This window comes from Podarcis raffonei, chromosome 1 (genome assembly GCF_027172205.1).
Source record: "Podarcis raffonei isolate rPodRaf1 chromosome 1, rPodRaf1.pri, whole genome shotgun sequence".
Lineage (NCBI taxonomy): Eukaryota > Metazoa > Chordata > Lepidosauria > Squamata > Lacertidae > Podarcis > Podarcis raffonei.
Genome location: NC_070602.1, coordinates 55,988,759 through 56,010,298, shown reverse-complemented (window position 1 = coordinate 56,010,298; position 21,540 = coordinate 55,988,759).

Sequence of the window (21,540 nt, the reverse complement as noted above, 5' to 3'; positions counted from 1 at the left end):
CACAGCACTGTTCCTGTGCTGCTTTTACTGGAGATTGTCTGCAATAAAACCTGCGAGAATGAGAGAGTGCGATGTTCTCAACCGAAGGCAATAAATCAGGGACAAACATTAGGAGTGAACTGGAGGACATAAAGTACAGAAAAGATGGAAAACTCAGGTGTCTCTTGTTAAGAAAAAAGCAAAGAGGAAGAGTTATTCTTTCCAAGCACTTCCTTGAGACAACAGTATTGATATTTCTGAACCCAAGTAACACCAGTCAATAGCAGCAATTACTTGCTAGCATGAGATTCCGAAGGGGGAAGAGAAGGTTAATGTTCAAACAGAAAAATGTTCAGACAGCAATAATCACTTTGTAAAACCATAATTGTAGCTTCAGTTACGGTGCTACATAGGAGTTTCCTGAACAAGCAGTTCCTGTTTTATTTTAAATGGTGGCAATTTTGTCTCCATGATTAATTCTATTCAGTATTTTGAAGAAGTTGGAAAGTCCCACGGCTGCACAGACACAGTTTTCCCGCTGATAATGCCCTGATTATCTCAGAGCCACACCTTTCATTTTATCAGATAAATCAAGTTCTGTGATCTGAAACTTAGCACAAGAACTGCAAGGACTATCTACTGCTTTTGTATTTGTTTTCATTTATTAAATTTGTATGCCGCCCTTCATCCACAGATCTCAGGACGGTTCACAACATAAAAATACAAGATAAAAAACACTATATATATAATAAAAGCAAGAACAAAACAAACCAATAACCACCCCCTCCCACAAACAGATTTAAAAGGGTTATTTTTAAGATACTGTCTTCAGTTCAGAAAAATTATATGAGGCCCTCTATGTTTACTATATGTGGTAGTCTACTATGTTTTACTCAAGAGTAGGTGCATTGAAATTAATGGACCTAACTTGGTCATATGCATTCATTTCAATGGGTCCACCCTGAGTAACAATTAGTTGAATACAAGTAAGAGTGCATTTATCCTTTCCACAAACAATTGTCACCTATGCCTTTATAACCTTGAGGCTTAGCCACTGAAATACATTATAGTGCTTCTGATAACCACTCTGATATTGACCTTGGAGTTTGCTTAGAAGCTGTAGCCTGTACTTTTGTGAGTAATGTAGTATACTATTACTTTCTGACATTTCAGGAACAAGTTATACTGTTATACTGGGCTCCAGCATCCAAACTGCTTTCTTGAAAGCCCTAGGGGCAATCTGAGAAAGCTGATGACAAACTAAATTCTAGACACAAATCAAAGGCACCATCTATGCCTTTTTCAGATCTGAAAGACTTAGCAGGTATGTTCTCCATTAAGTCATTTTTGAAAAGCAGTTGCAGTCTGCTCTGTACCTCCTTGGTCTCTCAGAAACAGATCCTTGACATCTTTCAGGAACAACAGTTTAGTCCTAATACTGTTGATTTTAATTATTATATATTATTTAAAATAATATTTTGCTTGTAAGCCATCCAGGGGATATTTATTGAAGACACCTCTCTCTCTCTCTCTCTCTCTCTCTCTCTCTGTCTCTGTCTCTCTCTCTTTCTTTCTCTCTCATTGTTATTTAAGGTGCCTCAAGAATGGAGTAGACAGAGAAACAGCAGTTCTATAAGCCGATAATGCCATCTTCTGGCGCTTCCCTTGAAAAACACTGTAAATATTTGGCAAAGTTTAACGTAAGAATAAATTGTAAAGGTAAGGGGGAAAGCATTACTAATCAATAGAAATTTCTCTCTGGTAGAACTTGGATATGGAAGATAAATAAGAGAGGAAGATAAGGGACATTGCACATTTGTAATATTATTAATAGGGCTGCACTCCTGCTTGCTTCTCATGCCAACTCCCTACACATTAACCCCCTCGAGCTTCTCCTTCCTATCTCAAGCAACAGCTAAGTTGACTTTTTACCTTCCCAGCCCCACTTCTGAAGCCCCTTCCCTGTTGTATTTTGCACCACTGCTTTGCACTCATTTTCACTTTCACGCCCATGCCTCCTCCTTTTGTAAAGCTACCATTGCGCACAAACTACCCCCATGGTAAACTTCTGCACCTTCCTCCTCCCATGCATTGCAACTACTAAGCACCTTTGCCACCTTCCATCCAATTATGAAGCCACTTTCCCCTCCTATTCTGATTTTATCATCATCATCAATTAAATTTGTATACCACCCTATGCCTGCAGGTTTCAGGCACTTCACGACATAAAATCACAGCATAAAAAATAAAAACAAGAACAACCCAATAATCCCTCCATTCTCCCCAACACATTTTAAAAGGGCATCAGATGTCAATCAGCCATAGGCTTGGATCAAGAGGAATGTCTTTGTCTGGGGCCTAAAAGTGTATAATGAAGATGGCAGGTGAACCTCCCTGGGGAGAGCATTCCACAAATAGGGAGCCACTACAGAAAAGTCCCCCTTCATGGATCACTGCCTTGCCGTGGCGAAGGGGCTTGAAGAACTCAGAGAAGCTATGAACTACGCCGAGCAGGGCACACAAGATGAACAGGTCATAGTGGAGAGTTTTGACCAAACGTGATCCACCTGGAGGAGGAACCGGCAAGCCACTCCAGTATCCCTGCCAAGAAAACTCCATGGACAAAGACAACAGGCATATAAAAGTTATGACGCTGGAAGATGAGCCCCTCAGGTCGGAAGGCGTCCAACATGCTACTGGGGAAGAGCGGAGGGCAAGTACAAGTAGATCCAGAGCTGATGAAGCGGCTGGGCCAAAGCCGAAAGGACGCTCAGTTGCGGATATGCCTGGAAGCGAAAGGAAAGTCCAATGCTGTAAAGAAAAATATTGCATAGGAACCTGGAATGTAAGAACCATGAACCTGGGTAAGTTGGAGGTGGTCAAAAATGAGATGGCAAGAATAAATATTGACATCCTGGGCATCAGTGAACTAAAATGGACGGGAATGGGCGAATTCAGTTCGGATGACCATCACATCTACTACTGTGGGCAAGAAACCCGTAAAAGAAATGGAGTGGCCCTCATAGTCAACAAAAGAGTGGCGAAAGCTGTACTGGGATGCAATCTCAAAAATGATAGAATGATCTCGATACGAATCCAAGGCAGACCTTTTAACATCACAGTAATCCAAGTTTATGCACCAACCACTGGTGCTGAAGAAACTGAAATAGACCAATTCTATGAAGACTTACAAGACCTTATAGAAGTGACACCAAAGAAGGATGTTCTTCTCATTATAGGGGATTGGAATGCTAAAGTAGGGAATCAAGAGATAAAAGGAACAACTGGCAAGTTTGGCCTTGGAGATCAAAACGAAGCAGGGCAAAGGCTAATAGAGTTCTGTCAAGAGAACAAGCTGGTCATCACAAACACGCTTTTCCAACAACACAAGAGACGACTCTACACATGGACATCACCAGATGGGCAGTATCGAAATCAGATTGATTATATTCTCTGCAGCCAAAGATGGAGAAGCTCTATACAGTCAGCAAAAACAAGACCTGGAGCTGACTGTGGCTCAGATCATCAGCTTCTTATAGCAAAATTCAAGCTTAAACTGAAGAAAGTAGGAAAAACCACTGGGCCGGTAAGATACAATCTAAGTCAAATCCCTTATGAATACACAGTGGAAGTGACGAACAGGTTTAAGGATTTAGATTTGGTGGACAGAGTGCCTGAAGAACTATGGATGGAGGCTCGTAACATTGTACAGGAGGCAGCAACGAAAACCATCCCAATGAAAAGGAAATGCAAGAAAGCAAAGTGGCTGTCCAACGAGGCCTTACAAATAGCGGAGGAGAGAAGGCAAGCAAAATGCGAGGGAGATAGTGAAAGATACAGGAAATTGAACGCAGATTTCCAAAGAATAGCAAGGAGAGACAAGAAGGCCTTCTTAAACGAGCAATGCAAACAAATAGAGGAAAACAACAGAATAGGAAGAACCAGAGATCTGTTCAAGAAAATTGGAGATATGAAAGGAACATTTCGTACAAAGATTACCATAATAAAGGACAAAAGTGGTAAGGACCTAACAGAAGCAGAAGACATCAAGAAGAGGTGGCAAGAATACACAGAGGAATTATACCAGAAAGATATACCAGATATACCAGAAAGATAACCCCAGGTAGTGTGGTTGCTGACCTTGAGCCAGACATCCTGGAAAGTGAAGTCAAATGGGCCTTAGAAAGCACTGCAAATAACAAGGCCAGTGGAAGTGATGGTATTCCAGCTGAACTATTTAAAATTTTAAAAGATGATGCTGTTAAGGTGCTACACTCAATATGCCAGCAAATTTGGAAAACTCAGCAGTGGCCAGAAGATTGGAGAAGATCAGTCTACATCCCAATCCCAAAGAAGGGCAGTGCCAAAGAATGCTCCAACTACCGCACAATTGCACTCATTTCACACGCTAGCAAGGTTATGCTTAAAATTCTACAAGGAAGGCTCAAACAGTATGTGGATCGAGAACTCCCAGAAGTGCAAGCTGGATTTAGAAGAGGCAGAGGAACCAGAGACCAAATTGCAAACATGCGCTGGATTATGGAGAAAGCTAGAGAGTTCCAGAAAGACATCTACTTCTGCTTCATCGACTATGCAAAAGCCTTTGACTGTGTCGACCACAGCAAACTATGGCAAGTTCTTAAAGAAATGGGAGTGCCTGATCACCTCATCTGTCTCCTGAGAAATCTCTATGTGGGACAAGAAGCTACAGTTAGAACTGGATATGGAACAACTGATTGGTTCAAAATTGGGAAAGGCGTACGACAAGGCTGTATTTTGTCTCCCTGCTTATTTAATTTATACGCAGAATACATCATGCGAAAGGCTGGGCTGGATGAATCCCAAACTGGAATTAAGATTGCCGGAAGAAATATCAACAACCTCAGATATGCAGATGACACAACCTTGATGGCAGAAAGTGAGGAGGAATTAAAGAACCTTTTAATGAGGTTGAAAGAGGAGAGCGCAAAATATGGTCTGAGGCTCAACATCAAAAAACGAAGATCATGGCCACTGGTCCCATCACCTCCTGGCAAATAGAAGGGGAAGAAATCATAGAATCATAGAATCATAGAATCATAGAGTTGGAAGAGACCACAAGGGCCATCGAGTCCAACCCCCTGCCAAGCAGGAAACACCATCAGAGCACTCCTGACATATGGTTGTCAAGCCTCTGCTTAAAGACCTCCAAAGAAGGAGACTCCACCACACTCCTTGGCAGCAAATTCCACTGTCGAACAGCTCTTACTGTCAGGAAGTTCTTCCTAATGTTTAGGTGGAATCTTCTTTCTTGTAGTTTGGATCCATTGCTCCGTGTCCGCTTCTCTGGAGCAGCAGAAAACAACCTTTCTCCCTCCTCTATGTGACATCCTTTTATATATTTGAACATGGCTATCATATCACCCCTTAACCTCCTCTTCTCCAGGCTAAACATGCCCAGCTCCCTTAGCCGTTCCTCATAAGGCATCGTTTCCAGGCCTTTGACCATTTTGGTTGCCCTCCTCTGGACACGTTCCAGTTTGTCAATGGAGGCAGTGAGAGATTTTACTTTCTTGGGCTCCATGATCACTGCAGATGGTGACAGCAGCCACGAAATTAAAAGACGCCTGCTTCTTGGGAGAAGGGCAATGACAGGCCTAGACAGCATCTTGAGAAGTAGAGACGTCACGTTGCCAACAAAGGTCCGTATAGTTAAAGCCATGGTTTTCCCAGTAGTGATGTATGGAAGTGAGAGCTGGACCATAAAGAAGGCTGATCGCCGAAGAATTGATGCTTTTGAATTATGGTGCTGGAGAAGAATCTTGAGAGTCCCATGGACTGCAAGAAGATCAAACGCATCCATTCTTAATGAAATCAGCCCTGAGTGCTCACTGGAAGGACAGATCGTGAAGCTGAGGCTCCAGTACTTTGGCCACCTCATGAGAAGAGAAGACTCCCTGGAGAAGACACTGATGCTGGGAAAGATGGAGGGCACAAGGAGAAGGGGGCGACAGAGGATGAGATGGTTGGATAATGTTCTCGAAGCCACAAACATGAGTCTGACCAAACTGCGGGAGGTAGTGGAGGACAGAGGTGCCTGGCGTGCTCTGGTCCATGGGGTCACGAAGAGTCGGACACGACTAAACGACTAAACAACAACAACACAGAAAAGTCCCGTCCGCATGTTGCTACCCTCTAGACCTCTCGTGGAGGAGGCATACAAAGAAGGGCCTCATTTGATGACCTCAGGGTCCGGGTAGCTTCATATGGAGAGAGGTAGTCCTTGAGGTATTGAGGTACTGAGCCGTTTAAGGTTTTATATTTCAAAACCATCACTCTGAATTGGGCCCAGAAACTAATTGGTAGCCAGTGCAGTCAAACCACTATTGATGTAATATGCTCAAACCATTTTGCCCTGGTGAACAACCTGGCCACTGAATTCTGCACTAGCTGAAACTTCTGAGTCCTCAGAGGTAGGTAACTCATTACTGTAATCTAACCCTGAGGTTAGTAGAACATAGACAACAGTAATTATTAATCTATCCCTCTTCAGATAAAGGTTCAGCTGGGCCACCAGCCAAAGCTAATGGAAGGCACTATGTGCTACTGAGACCATCTGAGCCTCAAGTGACAGCAAAGGATCCAGGAGTATCCCCAAGCTATGGACCTACTCCTTCAGAGAAAGTGTAACCCCATCAAGAGCAGCCATCTGGTCTAGGGAACCAGCCACTCAGTCTTATCTGGATTGAGATTCAGTTTATTTGCTCTCACCCAGTCTATTATCGAGGTAAAACACCGGCTCAGCACTTCCACTGACTTACCTGCAGATGTAAATGAGAAGTTGAGCTGAGTGTCATCAGCATATTGCTGACAACGTACTCCAAACCTCCAGATAACCTCTCTCAGTGGTTCCATGTAGATGTTGAACAGCATAGAGGATAGGATTGGGCCCTGTGGAACCCCACACTGGGGCTGAAAAACATCCCCCAAGCAACACCTTCTGGAAACAACCATACAAGTAGGACTGGAACCACCGCAAAACGGAGCCACCCATCCCTAACTTGGACAGTCACTCCTGAGGGATACCATGGTCCATCAAAAGCCACTGAGAGGTTGAGGAGAATTAGCAGGGACACATTTTCCCTCTCTCCCAGCAAAGGTCATTATACAGGGTAACCAAAGCAGTTTCTGTGCCAAAACTGGCTTAAACTTTTTAACATCTCCATGAAGTCTCCGGGAGAGATCATCAGGGAGTTTGGGCTGGGTGTCCATCAATATGCAGATGATACCCAGCTCTACCTCTCTTTCAAATCAGAACCAGTGAAGGTGGTGAAGGTCCTATGCGAGTGCCTGGAGGTGGTTGGAGGATGGATGGCGGCTAATGGATTGAGGTTGAATCATGACAAGACAGAAGTACTGTTCTTGGGGGACAGGGGGAGGGCAGGTGTGGAGGACTCTCTGGTCCTGAATGGGGTAACTGTGCCCCTGAAGGACCAGGTGTGCAGCCTGGGAGTCATTTTGGACTCACAGCTGTCCATGGAGGCACAGGTCAATTCTGTCTACCAGCTCCATCTGATACGCAGGCTGAGACCCCACCTGCCCATGGACTGTCTCGCCAGAGTGGCTGGGGAAACCCAGCCAGATGGGCGGGGTACAAATTATTATTAATAATAATAATAATAATAATAATAATAATAATAATACCCACTTTCCTCCAAGAGCGCCTGGATCTGGTCTGCAACCACCTGTTCCAATATGCTTGGCAGCAGCTTGGCTGCAGGAGTTGTGGAAGGAAGCATACAAGGTGCCTTCCAACCATCTTAAGGGCTCCACTCAGGATTTATATAGGGTTTATTCCTTAGCCTTTTTTGGTTTTGTCTGCTCAATTCACTGGAGCCTGCTTATGCATGCAGGGAAAGTTCCTATTTCACTAAGGGTTTGAGACCCATTGGCTACCCTCACCTGGTTTAGCTGGTAAGTCAAAGCTGTTGCTGGGGTGTGGCTGCTGTCGTATGCTGACAGGTTCTAGGATCCACAGATGAGAGCTGAGTGCAGGGTTGGAACCAAAGGTGGACAAACTACCCCAGAGGGAGCACAACATGTCCCCTACCAAAGGTACTCCTCCTCCCCTAACGCCTCACACATCCCAAAGAAATAGGTAGCCCATATATTAAGAGAAGAGTTGTATACCCCAGTTGATGAGTCCTAGATAGGTCTCTGGCAGCTTCATTTTGGATCAATACTTTGAAAGGCAGGCCCACATAGAATGCACTGCAGTAGACCAGCTTACACGTATGAGTGACCGGTGTCAGGTCCAACTCCTCTTAGAAAGGCTGCAACTAGCAGACCAGACATACCAGAACAAGCAAACTTTATTCTCTGACTTGCAAAATGGAATGCAATTTCATTCAGCTATCTATATATCCAGACTACAATTCTGAGATTTTCACACTGAGCAGCAATTTACAAGTGCACTACTACATACTGAGAGCTCCACACTAAGCAGATGGTTGGCATGATCACCTTTAGAAACACTGATTACCAACTGGTGTGAAGCTGGTGTGGGGTTGCTTGGAATCATTCCTACAAGAAGTGATTGGTGAGTTGTCAGAGCTGGCAGGACAAACCATCTGTTTGGTGCTGAACTCAACCCAATCTAGCAAAATAAGCTACGTGTACAGGCCTAGAGCTGGAACTCTTTCCCTGTATAACATGCCTTGCAGAAGATCTGATCAGGAAGTGGGATCTGTGTTTCCTGAATGACGATCCTTTTCAGGTTTGTGTCACCTCTTATTAAGTCTAATCCACAGGGACAGGAAAGTGGATTTTTTAAAAAAATATCTTGCTGGAAAGCAACAGATCTTGTACAGTGGTACCTCGGGTTACATACGCTTCAGGTTACATACGCCTCAGGTTACAGACTCCACTAACCCAGAAATAGTACCTCGGGTTAAGAACTTTGCTTCAGGATGAGAACAGAAATCGTGCAGCGGCGGCGCAGTGGCAGCAGGAGGCCCCATTAGCTAAAGTGCTGCTTCAGGTTAAGAACAGTTTCAGGTTAAGAACGGACCTCTGGAACAAATTAAGTACTTAACCTGAGATACCACTGTAGTTCTTCTGGGTTTTCTTGGACTTTTCAATGCCCTTGTTCCACAGTTATGGGGTCAAGCCACCAAGAATGCCTTTGAGCATATTCAAGATATTTTTACTTGGTGTAAAGCACAGAGATAAGCGCAGAGATAACTTTTAGGTGTGCTTAAAGCTTGTCTAAACCACAGAACCCTAGGGCTTGCTGATCAGAAGGTTGGCGGTTCAAATCCCTGCGACGGGATGAGCTTCCGTTTTTCGGTCCCAGCTCCTGCCAACCTAGCAGTTTGAAAGCATGTCAAAGTGCAAATAGATAAATAGGTACCACTCCGGCGGGAAGGTAAATGGTGTTTCCATGTGCTGCTCTGGTTTCGCCAGAAGCTGCTTAGTCATGCTGGCCACGTGACCCAGAAAAACTATCAGTGGACAAACATCAGCTCCCTTGGCCAGTAAAGCAAGATGAGCGCCACAACCCCAGAGTCGTTCACGACTAGACCTAACGGTCAGGGGTCCCTTTACCTTTAAAGCATGTAAAGAAACATGATAAAAGGATACAACTTTTCATTAAAAACAATTTAAATTAAAAATTAACAACAGCAACAATATTTCATCATCAACATATTGATCAGGCCCAGTGTCACCCCCCAGTATAGATGGGAGCCACTGGTGATGACACCAAGATTTCATTTTATATTTTACTTTAATGGCCCAATGCTGAAAGGTTTTAGAAAACTGGGTTAAAAATAACTACCAACAAATAAACAGAATGTTATGTTACCCTGTAGGACAATTCTTAGTAAATAGAGTAACAATCTCCCACCATCAGCACTGCAAGCTGCCTGCTAGGTTGAAATGGATCACTGTAATATGATACCCCTCACCTCCCAGCCCAGCCGTACAGTCCCAAATGATACCATGGCTAATAACACTGAAAGCTACCAAAAGGGTCTGGTTAATCAACAAAGTCACAGTCACTGAAGGCTGCCTATTGGGGCAAAGGGGGCACTGCCCCACCAACCTCAGTCTGCCCTCAGCTGCTGTCAGGTGTGGAGAGTCCCCCTCTCCCATTGGTAACTTCACAGATAAGAATTAATGAGCAGCTGATAGATTTATAGTCCTTTTATTACAGATTAATGTTGCAAGCACAAATATACAGTTCTCCGCAAGGAGGGCAGTTGGCTACTCTAAATTCTGCTTCTGACTTCCGCAGCAGTTAAGGTGCCAATGGGAAGTTCCTGCCCCCTTCTGCCCCCTTTGCTCTCTGATATGTTCAGACCTCTGAGTCCATGGTGGTGGAGTCTCCCACACTCTCAAGAGACGTCTTGACTAGCTGCCCCCTCCCTTCTGGTTCCCTTGTCATTATCTTGTAACTGGGTAACTCCTCCTTAAGCTGTTCAGCTTCTCTCTCTCTGCTTCTGGACACGCTGTGGACAAGGGGGAGCGACTCTTCATCCTCCAGCTCTCCATTGGAGAGAAGCTGGTCTGCCATAGAATGCCTTCCCCAGTCCTCATCTTCAGACCATTCCCTGACAGCCACCCTCCTCTTGGCTACCTTCTCACTCCAAGGCAGGCATCCCCAAACTCAGCCCTCTAGCTGTTTTGGGACTATAACTCCCATCATCCCTAGCTAACAGGACCAGTGGTCAGGGATGATGGGAACTGTAGTCCCCAAACAGCTGGAGGGCCAAGTTTGGGGATGCCTGCTCCAAGGGATAGTGTTGCCTATCAGCTTCCTCCTACATCTCGTTTTTGCCCTTAGAGAAGGAGATGGATGGAGACAAATCTAGAATTGGCTGACGTCCTCTATCATTGGTTTTGGCTCCACCTGCTGTTGACCTCTCTGTTTTCTGCCCTACAACTCCCAGCAGGCACCAAACTCCACTGATCACGCTCCTTGTCTGTCTGATCAGTGAAAGTCATGAAACAGGGTCCTCGATGCCATTTCAGTCCTGAAACTTGGCTATGAGCTCCTGGAAAAGGCACTCCTGATAAGAGCAGCTATTGAAGGTATAGGCATGGCAACCTCCTTTCATGCTGTCTCCAGGAGAACAATATGTCTGTAGCCTTTCTACAAAGATATGGTCCGTTATGAGATATATCAAGTGGACCAGCTGTGCTTCCGGGCCTAGAATGTTGGTTTGGAGTCAGCTCAGTTTGGCAACAGGTTTGTTATGACCTGAGAGCTGTTCAAGGGATTTTTATGAATTGGCAGTTTCATCCAGCAGCTTTGTATCACACAGTTGCAACTGGCCCTTTCTGAATTGCATGGATTCAACTCAAAAGGTCCCCAGTGGTGTCCCTTTAATGGTAGATCTGAAGTACATAGACAAAAGCAGCTTATCCGGAAAGCATGAACCACTACTTCTGGTTTCAAAGATAAGTGCCCATTCCAGAGAGGCACTCTGATGATACAGGGAAGAAAACAAGCAAGTGCCACTTAGAGACACCATTTCTCTTTACAAAACAATGGCTTATGGAGCATTCCTCTGGGTTCGAAGCCTGGCTAGTGAAATGGAGACTCAAACTTGCTCAGCATCTGAGACTCTCAACCTCACACTTTGAATTCAGAAGTGGTTGCCACGCTTTTCTAATTACAGCAAGGCAGTATACACCGTACAAAATTACAGTAAGATTAATAAAAAAAGCTAGTTGGGAAAAAGAAAGGTGTTTCAAAGGCCTGTCAGAATAACCGAGGAGAAGTCTAAAGATTCTTCTTTTGTCCTGCCACTAAACCTGCTGTTTACTGCTGCATCAGAATGAACACCAATGGGTTTTTTGGTGGATTGTTCCAGTTAAGCAGTAAACATCAGGTTTTCCCAGGGAAAGCGGTGAGATGAAACTAAAACCTCTTGGACCCATAACTAGAAACCATGGGACAAACAGAAGTGTTGATGAGCTCTAAAAGTAGGCAGGGATGATTTCTGACAAGCTTCTAGTGGCAGGGAGTTCCACAGGGCCTGCCACACTAAAGGCTCAGTCCCAAGTAAAGGATGCTTGAATATCAGGAGCATGAGGAACCACCAGAGGATCTCAGTGATTGAGGTGGTGCGAAATAAATCAGACAGTCCTTAAGGCATACATTATTTAGGGCTGTACATTATTTGCTGGCAGGGAAATTGCAGGCACCATTTTGCCATATATTCCTGGAGGAATCGAAGTTCTCCAACAGTTTTTTTTTTTTGGGGGGGGGGAGACTGAATTTGCCCACATCTCTTTCTTTGTGTTGGTTGTAGTGCAGTTCTGACTGTATAAGCACACACACAAGATGACTGGAAGCACAGGAAAATTGGTATTAGTGATACAGCTAGAAAACCTAGCTGCAAAATGTCTTCTAGTAATTATTTGTTATGGAAGATCTATGGATAACGAACCACAAAAGATGGTAGGAAGGGGCAACCATGGAAAGACCATAACTATCAGAACTACCTATTCCTTTGGAATGTGATGTACTTGATATGCCGTGGTAACAAAATCGATTCATTTAACAAATGTCAATAGCATGATAATAATAAGAATTATAAAAAAAACTAGCTGAAATTACCAATTTAAAAAACCTAGTTGAAATTGCTATATCAAATTAATGTATATTGTGCTGTAATTACCTGCTAAACACCATAAATATATGATGTGACATTTCATGATGCAGAGATGCTATCCACCACATGATGGTGCTAACAGAACACAGAAAGCAAAGAGACGCTGTGTATCATCAAGTCTGTGGTAACCGTTGAAGCATTCATGGTTTTTGTGGTTTAACCCAATTGTGATCAAAGTGATAAAAGATAGACTTTCATAATCATGTAAAGCAGACACACAAACTGGGATTTATTGCAGAATATTCCTGTATATACACATACACTGTAAGGGCACTTAAAGGAAATATTTGGCAGTTAGGTTGTTTCCTTACATCTGAAGCAATGTGGCATAACAAAGCATTTCTGCAAAGTCTCTCTCTTTTCCTTAAAAAAAAAAAAAAAGCGGGGAGGATTGAAGATTGTGGATCTGACCACCCTATGCATGGAGCCTGATTTCCTTCCACCAAACCTGGTTAAAATCCTGGATAAATTAAAACCATGGCTGGTTTCCCAACAGCAGAGCTGAGAAATCCTGGTGACAGATGATATAATAAAACAAATGGTGTATCAGACCATGCGCATTTCCCTCAACATGGAAGTGGCCACAATCAGACCCCAAACATCTGGAATTAAGAATTAGTTCCCTTATTGCTTCCTGTAGACTGAACATTGTAATTTACCCCCCCTTGCATAAATCTGGTTTATAAATGCTACCGCCATTGGGTATTTATCAGTCACTCATGTATTTTTTTTCCTTTTCCACAGGCTTCCTCTTTCTTCTCTGTTTTCAGCTTATGGAACCTGCTTTTAGCTTTGTTCCTGCCTATTCTTCTGTATATCCTCTTCTCTGTACCCTTTACCTTATTGGTAGAGATGACCACTCTATTCCCTGTCTGCAAGCCTCTCTCCCTTTGAAGTTCTCTGCCACTGGCAGGGCTGGCACAATACATTTTGGCACCTGAGGCGAACCACAAAATGGCATTTCACACCAGGGGAGAATGGGTGAGTGAAGATCTACATTGAGAACAAGGAGGGGTGGAAATCAAATCGACCATACTCAATGGAATTCAAAGGCTGTCACAGGGTGGGGGGGGGGGGAGCAGTGGCGTAGCAAGGTCAGATGGTACCTGGTGTGGAAAATTTCTTGCCACCCCCCCCGACACTGAAATTATTAAAGGAAGGAAAAATAAGATACTTACAGTTGCAAGTGTTATTTTCTGATTTATTTACTTCACATTGTGAGCATAAACACTTAAAACCTTTCTTCCGTGATGGGAATTTCTTATTTTAAAAACACATGTTTTTGCCCCCTCAGTGATGACACCCAGGGCGTTCCGCACCCACAGCGACTCCCTTCCTACACCACTGGGGGAAAGGGGTCCACTCTGAATCATGCCAGTCAGGTACAGTGATACCTCGGGTTAAGTACTTAATTCATTCTGGAGGTCCGTACTTAACCTGAAACTGTTCATAACCTGAAGCACCACTTTAGCTAATGGGGCCTCCTGCTGCCGCCGCGCTGCGGGAGCACGATTTCTGTTCTCATCCTGAAGCAAAGTTCTTAACCTGAAGCACTATTTCTGGGTTAGCGGAGTATGTAACCTGAAGCGTATGTAACCTGAAGTGTATGTAACCCAAGGTACCACTGTACAGACTCCAGGAGATCTCAGAGAGCAGCTTCCACCACTTCCTCCCTAGGGGTGACAGGAGACCAGCAGTGCCTCCTATTTGCCAAGAGGCCACTGTAGTGGCAGCAATGGGGAGGGCTGCTGTGGTGGCAGCGGATCTGGCCTCAAAGGATCATGCCACACCCATTACTGCCACTGTGGCGGCAGCAGCAGCAGCAGCAGACAATGCATTTTGTAGAGGACTGAGCTGCTGTTACTGTGGATCCTGCCACCTGAAGTAGTTAACTCACCCTGGCCAGTGGAATGCCCTTTTCACATCTGCCTTATCCTTTCTCTTCCGCTATTGCAGTCCAACAAGTCATGCAGGCCTGCTGGCACAATATACTAAACTCCCCTTTCCAGTAAGCAAATGCAGTTCCACATTCTCCAATTTGTTCCCCCTTGGAAGTTAACACCAAACCTGTGATAGCTGGGGTGGTCTGGAGTAGAGAAACAGTGGGGAGGGATACAGTTAAGAAGCCCATCACCCCATCTCTAAATAGTCTCCATTTGATAATTGTTTATGAAAATAGCTGTAAGCTAAAGGACCCCAGATGGTTAAGTCCAGTCAAACTTGACTATGGGGTGCGGCGCTCGTCTCTGCTTTCAGGCCGAGGGAGCTTGCGTTTGTCCACAGGCAGCTTTCCGGCTCATCTGGCCAGCATGACTAAACCGCTTCTGGTGCAACAGAACACCATGATGGAAGCCAGAGCACACGGAAACGCCATTTACCTTCCTGCCACAGTGATACCTGTTTATCTACTTACACTGGAGTGCTTTCAAACTGCTAGGTTGGCAGGAGGTGGGACAGAGCAGCGGGAGCTCACTCCATCATGCAGATTTGAACTGCCGACCTTCCGATCGGCAAGCTCAAGAGGCTCATTGGTTTAGACCACAGCACCACCTGCCACAGCACTAAAAAGCAGCTGTAGGGTTTACATGCGCACATGGGTAAGGAAACATGTCGAGAGAGAGAGCAGTAGCCACCTCATCGCCAACCCTACCCGATCACCAGCCCACCTGTACTGAGCCTTTTGATGGATGCTGTAGAGTCGAGAGAGGAGTCAGTAACCACAGCAGTCAGCAGCTGAAAAAGCAAGCTCGTAAGGAGAAATCCTAGCCATGAGCCCACGTTCAGATGACAGTGGCTAAGTGTGACACAAAAAGGACCAGAGAGGAGCTAAGCAGCCACAACCTTCTCTTGGGAATGTATACATTCATGTGGTCCTGGTAAGCCATAGTTTGGCTTACTGCATCGTCTGAACCAGACCTTGGGATCTCAAAGTGGCTTCAGTGACACTCAGCAAAAAAGCAAAAACAAAATGCAATAAGAATGTAAGTAGCGCCCTTCTGGATCAGCCTAGTAAAGCATCCTATTCTCACAGTGGTCTACCCAATGCATATGGGAAAGCTGAAAGGAGGACCTGGGTGCAACAGCACCTATGATTCCCAGAAACTGCTGCTCAGAGATATGTTGCCTCTGACAATAGAGGCAGAACATGACTAGTAGCCACTGATGATGGAAGTTGTTGTCCAAATACATAGGGAGGACAACAGGTCCCTCTTCCCTGTGCTACCTCCACTGTCCCATCTGTCCATCTTTTGTACTGTCCTCTGACTCCAGATTCAAATTGAGAGGCAAAGATAACTGCAACCCCATTATTTCAGCAGGCCTTTCTTTTCTCTAGCAAGCCCTTATCAGACTTAAATATCTGGGAAGCAACTTGTGAGGGTTGGCTAGGTGGTGCAGGAGGCAACTCCATTTTCAGCTCAACCTGAATTTGCAGGTTTCTGGACCTGGTTTTGAATGGAGGAGTTGATAATCTGAATTCTCCCAGCTCCAAATTTCCCCCCATCGCTAACCAACATGGTGTAATGGCATGGCTTCATACTTTCAGACTTGTCCTTGAAACCTATTTAAAACATAGATGTACCATTGTGCATTGCCATTAATAGTATAAGAATGAAAGTGTTTACAAAGGTTTTCTTGAAGTGCTTCACATAAGCCTTAAACTTGAGATAGCTTTGTAAGGTTGGCCCATAAAATTATCCTCATTTCAGGAGGGGAGAATTCTGAAAAAATACTAGTTAGGCAGGGTCAGGTGGACTACAGCTCCCATCATCCTTGACCACTGGCCATCCTAGCTGGAGTTCATCAACATCTGAAGGACAGCAGGTTACCTATCCATGCTCTAATATCACCTACTGAGTGAGATTTTTCAGGGGCAGCAAATTCTTGCCTGACAGAATGTCTTTTTTTAATCATCATTTTAGCTGTGTAATGTATTTTATTCTGTTTTTATTCTGTTTGATGTATTTTATCTCTTGTAATGGCTTCAGCTGGACAAAATAAATAAATAATAAAAAGAGAGAGATATGAAGCAGGCGCACATGCTCTTAACTATTTCCCTAATTCAGGAGTCCAGTTTTTGACCTCCTACAAAGGTCCCAATGTCAGAACACAGAAGAGAATTGAAAAATAATGGCAAAATTCAATTGTGTCTATGAACTGTGGTTGTCCCATGGGAAGGTGTTGTTTTGCTAAGCTGTACAGCATCGGCACATTAAAAAACCAAAACAAAACAAAGCAGGTGTCAGCTGGAGCTGGGCCTCTTCAACTGTGGATGACAGTAAGCAACTTGTGGTTAGTAACCAAACGGTACAGGGAGTTGGGAGGGACAAGGTGAGGGCTGAATAACATGACAAGGAGCTTTAAAAGTGCAGTGGGAAGCATGTCTGTGTTTGTATGAGAGACCCTGGTGTCAACAGAGCAGACATACATACGAACAACCAACGTTAGAAATTGGGAGCGGAAACAAGGTAGGCTTTACTACATTATTCCAGTGTGTTATGGGCACTCTAAGGCGGGATTAAATTATTTTATTTTCCCAGAGCTTCTGTTGATTTTGTTTCTCCTCACCAGATCCACACAGTAGCATCTCCTCTACAGTACAGAGCTCATTTTATGGAGAAAACTGACAGAACATGGCAGCCTTTCCCAACCTGGTGCCCTCCAAATGTTTTGGACTACAGGTACCATCAGGCTCAGGCAATTTGGCCAATAATCAGGGATGATGGGATTTGTAGTCCAACAGCATCTGAGGGGCATCACATCAGGAGAGATGGAAGAAGGAAGGGTTCATGATGAGTGTGTCAGATGAGTGTGTCATTCCACAGCAGAAGTAACAGAAAAACAACAGCTTTCTAGGACCAGTTTGAGCTATTGCAAATGAAATGAACTTTGTGTCAGAATACAAATCTGATTGTGCCTTTCTAAGCAAATGCCAGGGATGAAAATAAATAAATAAATAAATAAATAAATAAATAAATAAATAAATAATAAACCACCCTAGCCATTTTGCATATTAAGAGGGAAATAGCTTGATACTTATTTTCATTCCCCTGCACCCCAAGTTTAAAAAAACCCTATCCAATCTATCCAAATACAGAGAGGTAATTGTGGCAATATGCAACTGCATGTCAAGGTAAACACCAAGGGCACTGGGAAGTCCTCTTGCTGCAGCTCCTATTCCTGCAGAAGGAGTTTGCACAGGAGATCTTCCCTGTGGCTTGTGCCCTTGGGTAGGATTACCTCACAGAGCTTAATTAGAGCCAACAGAGCACAGATAAATGCAGATGTAGTGAGAGGAAATCCCTCACGGTGAGACCTTTTGAATAATCTCCTGAGCAAGTAGATGGAAGTTACATTACCTGAGGCCTTGAGACTAGAGAAAGTATTTGACGACGAGGCCAGAGGGATTAGGAAATCTTCTCCTGGCATTTTAGTTTTGAACTTTTCTTAGGCAGGAGATGAAATCAATCTCATGTAACACCTGAGCTGCATAACCGTAGCAAGCATTAGGCCTAGGTGTGTGTTATGGGATGAGTCATTGTGGAAGGTTGAGACAAGGTGAGATGACGTGATGAACTGCTTTGATTTAATGTCATCCACTGCAATCTGATTCTTTACTATGAGCCCCCCCTCCTATGCCCGTTTCTTAAGAGTAAGGAATAACTTTGTATTAGCAGGACTATTAACAGCTGCAAGGCAATTCTAAACAATCTTATTAATTCATTAAATCCCATGTAATTCAGTGGGACTGACCTTTGAGTAAACATGTTTAGGACTGAGCTCTAAGCCCACCCTTGGATACACTTAACAGCACTGTCCTTTGAGGTACATTCCTGCCTTATCTGTTACTTGTGAGATCTAAATCCTAGGGATCTTCCAGTACTGAAAGAGGATGGATGAATATTTGTTCCAATGATATTGTGAAAGGGAAGAGGTTATATGGCACTTTATTTTGCAATATAGATGTGTCACTGATTTGAAGCTGAAAGGATACAGATGATGGGCCAGATGCTGGTAACATCTGAATCAGGGGAGACAGTGAAAACTTTGGATAGGTGTCTGGATGCTGGTTGGTGGTGGACGAGGGCCAATAAACTGTGTTTGAATCCTGGGAAGATGGAGGATCTTTGGGTGGCTTCCTCCCATGTTCAGGAGATTGACAAGTTACCTGTTCTTGATGGGGATGCATGCCCTCTGAAGGAACAAGTGCCCAGTTTGGGGGTACTCCTGGATACATCATTGTCACTAGAGGCCCCAGGGTCCTCTGTGGCTAAGAATGCCTATTAATGATTTTACTGTCTGGTTTTATGTTTGTATAGTGTGGACCATTGTGATATATTTTTACGATGTAGTGGTATATAAATATTTTCATAAATAAATGAATAGTAGCCCTAGTGGAAGCCAGTGTAATGATTCCTGCTGGCACAATGGGGCTTTCCTGCATGCCCCCCCAAAACCTTGGCTCTGGGGCGGGGGTCAGGAGAACCCCCATAGCAGTGTGGAGGGGAAGGACGGAAAGATCATTCCATCAGGCAACCAGAAACAGTTGTGCTGATGGAGCGATCTCCTTAGCGTTACGCTGAATTCCACCCACCATTTCTTGTTATGTTCAAGCAACACGGTTAGAAGCAGACTATAAAATAGCTTCATTGTGAATCCATGGTGCTGGGGGTGGGCAGCAGAAATGGCAGGTCTCCTGCACCTTTGATAGTTCTATAGAAGCAGGGGTTTCAGCAGGTGTGGGTTGCATGACAAGCTACACCTGTTGTGGTTCCTGCTTCTGCACAGCTGTTGAATGTGTAAGAGCCCTGTCCTCTTTTTTTTGCATCTGCCCCCCTGTGTGGATCACACAGCACATCTGGTAAAGTGGATCAGGGAACCTGTAGCCCTTCCCCACAATGTTGTTGAACTTCAGCTCCCATTAACCTCAACTAGTAGGCCAATGGTTAGGACCCCCCATTCCTTGAAAGCAATGAGACTACGAAGTCCTAAGTGTCATGTAAACTAGCTTGAATAATTTGCAGAATGCAGCTAGAGTTGGATTATTATTACAGTGATACCTCGTGTTACATACGCTTCAGGTTACATACGCTTCAGGTTACAGACTCCGCTAACCCAGAAATATTACCTCAGGTTAAGAACTTTGCTTCAGGATTAGAACAGAACTCGTGTTCTGGCAGTGCAGCGGCAGCGGGAGGCCCCATTAAGCTAAAGTGGTGCTTCAGGTTAAGAACAGTTTCAGGTTAAGAACAGACCTCCAGAACTAATTAAGTTCTTAACCCGAGGTACCACTGTATTATTATACATTTATATGCCACCTTCATCTTCCAAGGATCACAAGGTGATGTACCTGGTTCTCCTTCTCTCCATTTCATCCTCACAACAACCCTGTGAGGTATGTTAGGCTGAGAGATGATGACTGGCCCAAGGTCACCCAGTGAGCTTCATGACTGAGCGGAAATTCAAACCCTGATCTCCGAGGTCCCAGTCCAGCACTCTAGCCATTATGTCACACTGATTTTGGATTAAGTGGTATGAGGATTGTGACCCAAGGGTGCAGTCAGCATATACACAAGCACTGGGGGAAGCTACTCTGAACTCTGTTGCTGTACCTCTATGCATGCTTATCCCACTGAACTCAGTGAGGCTTGATATGAGTAAGCAGTATGTACAGGATTGGACTGTACAGTCTTAATAGCAGTGAGATTATTCAGAGAAAAAAGAGGCTTAAGTTTCTACATTGTGACTAACAAATTCATTATGCTTAGAATGTTTTGTCTTGGAAAGACGTGGACACTCCAGTGCCTAATATATTGTGCTTGTTTGTCTTCTGTAACAAAAGGCATAGACTTCAGGGTTTTATTACTTTTTTTCCCTAAGACATTGTGCTTAAGATCACCAGCCGATTTGCACGAGTGCATTTAATAGCAATGTTTTATGCAGAAACCAGCAGGTAAATGTTAGGCCTCTGCTAAGCTGCTGAGACTAAGTACAATATCTCAGGGACAGGGGTTAGGATAACGCCCACTGGTCCTGCCCTCCAACTATTATTATATGTTGATATTGTTGATATCTCCTTGTGCACACAGGCCTGCAGGAACAAATCTGTGGAGAGAGACAAAATATGCCCACATTGAGCACACAGAGTAGTCCATGCATGTGTTTGGCTAATAAATGTAATTCTGTTTGCCACACCACATGCTGATTTCAGGCCGACAGAGTTGATGTCACCTGCTAATAGCTATGAATCAAAAAGTAATTTTAAAGGGGCCAGTTCCAAAGCTGGCAACTCTACACACCTCTAGGACAGCACTCTGTGGGACACAACATAATCTGGGTTATATGGGTCTATATATTAGACTATTGGGCCCCACAGGGCAAAGAAACTGCCCCCGTTCCTTTAATAGTTGTTCAGAAGTGTGAATTGCAGCAGATTCAGCTTCCCTTGTATGTACACGACAAACTTGTACTTGCCAAAATTTTCTCCTTCTGCACAGCTGTCTCCTTTGCATTCTGTCACTCTGGTTTTCTTTTTGTTTTTAACAAAGAAGCTGGTCTTCTAACGTACATCCTGCTAAATTGGGATATTCTCTGGTGTATCCATATGCAGACTACATACCTTGATGAAGTAGTCTGGCAGCTATAAAAGTTCAAGTTAGTCTCTAAGGTGCCACAACATTTTCCCTTCAATCTGGCAACTCTCTGTAGACACAGGATCGGCAGCACATAGTCCTCAGAGCTGCTGGTGGCTTTCTTTTCATTGAATATAGACAGAATGCACAACACTAATCAAAGGTTGTAACTTCTCTACATGGAAAACAGATGTACTGTCTGAAGGAGCCTTTTCCCAAATCCAATAGGTTTAAAGTAAAGCATGTTGCTCATAAGAGCATTACTAGTG